Source organism: Gymnoscopelus microlampas, assembly GCF_963454915.1.
Source record: "Gymnoscopelus microlampas genome assembly, chromosome: 1".
NCBI classification, from domain to species: domain Eukaryota; kingdom Metazoa; phylum Chordata; class Actinopteri; order Myctophiformes; family Myctophidae; genus Gymnoscopelus; species Gymnoscopelus microlampas.
Window position 1 is genome coordinate 427996 of NC_139962.1, and position 4552 is coordinate 432547.

The window sequence follows — 4552 nt, forward strand, 5'->3', positions numbered from 1 at the left end:
TTGGCGGCTGCTTGTAGATCTGCTGTTTTAGAAAAGCCTGTAGATCCTCATGGCGGCTGTTAGTGATGATGTGAACATGTATATAATGTGTTGTATAGATCTATAGATCTATAGATCTATAGATCTACATATATTCATATTAATAACAGAGTGTCTTCATCCAGCTTCTCTTTAGCAGCAGATGCTCAGGAACAGGAACCGCAGCGACCTCTGGTGGGTGAGACAGAGCATAGCAGGCTGCATCACTGCACTGCAGAGACGATCTACAAACCCTCTGTTATTAGATCTATAAACCCTCTGTTATTAGATCTATAAACCCTCTGTTATTAGATCTATAAACCCTCTGTTATTAGATCTACAAACCCTCTGTTATTAGATCTACAAACCCTCTGTTATTAGATCTACAAACCCTCTCTTATTAGATCTACAAACCCTCTGTTATTAGATCTATAAACCCTCTGTTATTAGATCTAAACCGCTCACAAAATGTAAGGAAACTTGAATTTGGGCCATTATATCTCCCCATTACTAATACCAATCAGTAAAGTGTTATATATCATTTTTATCGGTGATTAGTCACCTTTACAACGAGGTACAGCTTGTAAGCATCGGGCATTCATGGAATGAGCAACACAGGCAAACGTGAGGGTAGCGCCGAGCAAAAATGTGCCAAAATGGCCTGTTAGACTTTTCTGCTGACATTCAATGTTGTGACATTCATGACATTCAATGGGCTTCAGGTGTGTGCCAGTCACAGGTATGTGACTGCCTCACAGGTGAGTGATTGGCACCTGAATCTGCAACTTTGTTGAGTGTGTATGCTCCAAGCAGCAACACTGCCCCCATGGAAAGATGCCACTTTTGTCAGGATAAGGCCCGTGCAACAGGGCAAGTGAAGCTGGTGTTCCGTTACGCAGATTACGCATTATTTGATGTCAGCCCGGGTACCATTTGCAGGGAGGTGTGTGCCAGTCAAAGGTGTGTGACTGGCACCTGAGCATGGGCCCTGCACCTTTGACATCTGTCTTTGGTACCGTTGTGCAAATCTTGCCTGTAAATCTATGGTTCCTCAGTGAAGCAAGGGGTCTGGGTTGTTGTCTTCCTTGTTGACTTCACCAGTCTCACAGAACTTGGTCCTAAGTTTGGAAATGGTACCAGGGCTAACACCAAATAATGCTGTCACACTGCACCAGCTTCACTTGCCCTGTTGCACGGGCCTTATCCTGACAAAAGTGACATCTTTCCATGGGGGCAGTGTTGCTGCTTGGAGCATACACAAACTCAACAAAGTTGCAGAACCCATGTTCAGGTGCCAGTCACTCACCTGTGAGGCAGTCACACACCTGTGACTGGCACACACCTGAAGCCCATTGAATGTCATGAATGTCACAACATTGAATGTCAGCAGAAAAGTCTAACAGGCCATTTTGGCACATTTTTGCTCGGCGCTAGGTTTGCCTGTGTTGCTCATTCCACGAATGCCCGATGCTTACAAGCTGTACCTCGTTGTAAAGGTGACTAATCACCGATAAAAATGATATATAACACTTTACTGATTGGTATTAGTAATGGGGAGATATAATGGCCCAAATTCAAGTTTCCTTACATTTTGTGAGCGGTTTATAAACCCTCTGTTATTAGATCTATTAGAAGGTACAGTTTAGATTACATTCACAAAATAATGATACAATAAGTATATCACTAAGTACTCTATAGGTATAAGTACTCTGCAGTACTCTGTGGGTATAAGTACTCAGTACACTATAGGTATAAGTACTCAGTACTCTGTAGGTATAAGTAACAGTATGTCACTCAGTATTCAATGGGTATAAGTACTCATTACTCTATGGGTATAAGTACTCAGTACTCTATAGGGTATAAGTACTCATAACTCTATGGGTATAAGTACTCAGTACTCTATAGGGTAGAAGACAGGGTTAAGTTTAGCCTGTGAGTGATATAAAGTCTCACCACTAGAGGGAGCCACCATGATGTGTTTCTACATCTATAGAACATTATTCATTCTGTACTCTGATACCATAATGTAATCTATACTCTGATACCATAATGTAATCTATACATCTATAGAACAAACATGAGAACATAGTTGTCTCCACCAGGCCGTAAGGCATGGTGAGAGAGTATGTTTTACCCTCCGTCCGTTTGTCCGTCTGTGAGCAGCTAATCTCCGTCACCGTTGTCTTGATGGCTGTGAAACTGTGCACACACACTCCCTGGATGCCAATTCAGAACTTCTGCCCCAAATTTTTCACATGGGCCTTTTATAGCGCCACCAGGAGGCCGCTTTTTGCAAAACATATTTTTTGACAGTACTCCTACATATTTTGTCCAAAAATCTCGCAAATCGGTACACAGTATCTCTATAGTCATTAAACAAAACGGGTCTTTCAGATTTTTCATATTCCATCCTGATTGGCTAAAAATGACTTCCAAAGTTTGCAGGATTGGTCCGTTTTCAACAAAATGCCTCAAATCATGAACAGAGCATGCAATTTCCGTGAAATTGTGCACACATATTGCCACTATGCCAAGGAACAAATGCCACTTCAAAACTTTAAAATCAGCCTCATGGTGGCGCTATAACAGGCCGATTCACATTTTTACTTATAACTGCGCCGATCTGCGTGATACTTTGCACGCACACTCCTTAGAGGCCAAGGAACAACCTTTGCCCTGCATTTTTCACATATGCCTTTTAGAGCGCCACCAAGAGGCCGACTTTTGGAAAACACAGTTTTTGCTCTTACTCCTTCAAATTCTGTCCAAAGATCACGCAAATCGGTACACAGTATCTCTTTAGTCATGTGATCAAGACGGATGTGTCCGATATTTCATATTCCATCTTAATTGGCTAACATTGACTTACAAAGTTTGCAGGATTAGTCCGTTTTGAACAAAATGCCTCAAATCATGAACGCAGTGTGTTTGCCGTGCAACTTCACACGCACATTCCCACTAGGACGAGGAACAAATGCCACCCTTTTCACATTGGCCTGTTATAGCGCCACCAGCAGGTCTAATTTAACAAAACACATTTTTGGAACAAAATGCCTCAAATCATGAATGCAGTGTCCGACTGCTGTGAAAGGCCTAAGAATAAATGACACCCTTTTCACATTGGCCTGTTATAGCGCCACCAGGAGGCCATAATAACCGTACCTGACCTGGTGGAGACTTGTGCTCCGAGGAGCACTTTTTCTAGTTTCGACCCACCCATAAAACAAACATGGGCAAATTCTCCTTCTATAGCACTGCCACCAAGGAATGGAATAGTCTAACCCCATCCCTCAAAAAATGCAGTTCGCTGGGCTCATTCAAAACAGCCCTAAAAACTCATCTTTCTGGAGGCCTAAAGAGGAGCTAGTACCAGTTCCCCTGTAGACAGACGACCCCCCCCTCCCCCTTTTTTGTACACACTTTTTATTTTATTTTGATCATGTTTTGTTTTGTATATATTTCATTATTTTCTCATGACCTTTTTTGTACATAATGGTATATATTTTTTTTCCCTCTGTATTCTTATGTTGATTTTTGAACTGTTTGGTTGCTACTATATATGTCTATGAAATTAATTCAAGGACCCCAATGGAAACAAGCCCGCAAGGACTTTTTTGGCCGGACCTTTTAGACAAAAGCATTATAAATGTAACTGTGTTGTTTTACATTCTTTTGCCTAATAACATTTTCAATCAATCAATCAATCAATCAATCAATTCAATCAATCAAAGACTCGGTTCCACAGATAAATATTGTGAAAATAGCAGATCTACAAGTTCAACATGATATTATAGATCTACAAGCTCAACATGATATTATAGATCTACAAGCTCAACATGATATTATAGATCTACAAGCTCAACATGATTATTATAGATCTACAAGCTCAACATGATATTATAGATCTACAAGCTCAACATGATATTATAGATCTACAAGCTCAACATGATATTATAGATCCACAAGCTCAACATGATATTATAGATCCACAAGCTCAACATGATATTATAGATCCACAAGCTCAACATGATATTATAGATCTACAAGCTCAACATGATATTATAGATCTACAAGCTCAACATGATATTATAGATCTACAAGCTCAACATGATATTATAGATCTACAAGCTCAACATGATATTATAGATCTACAAGCTCAACATGATATTATAGATCTACAAGCTCAACATGATATTATAGATCTACAAGCTCAACATGATATTATAGATCTACAAGCTCAACATGATGCAACATGGTTAGAAAAATGACACGAGTCACAGAGTTGCTGATTGACGTTCACTTTACTGAACAATAAAGTAAACATTATGAACAAGCTACTGTTTGTTGTTATTAACACATCGGGTGCCGAACGCGGTCTGAACCGTGTTTGGTGTCTTTTTTTTTTTTCCATACGGGAAATGTAGCTCTGGGATCACCCACTGGGATCACCCACTGGGATCACCCACTGGGATCACCCATTGGGATCACCCGTGGGATCACCCACTGGGATCACCCACTGGGATCACCCACGGTG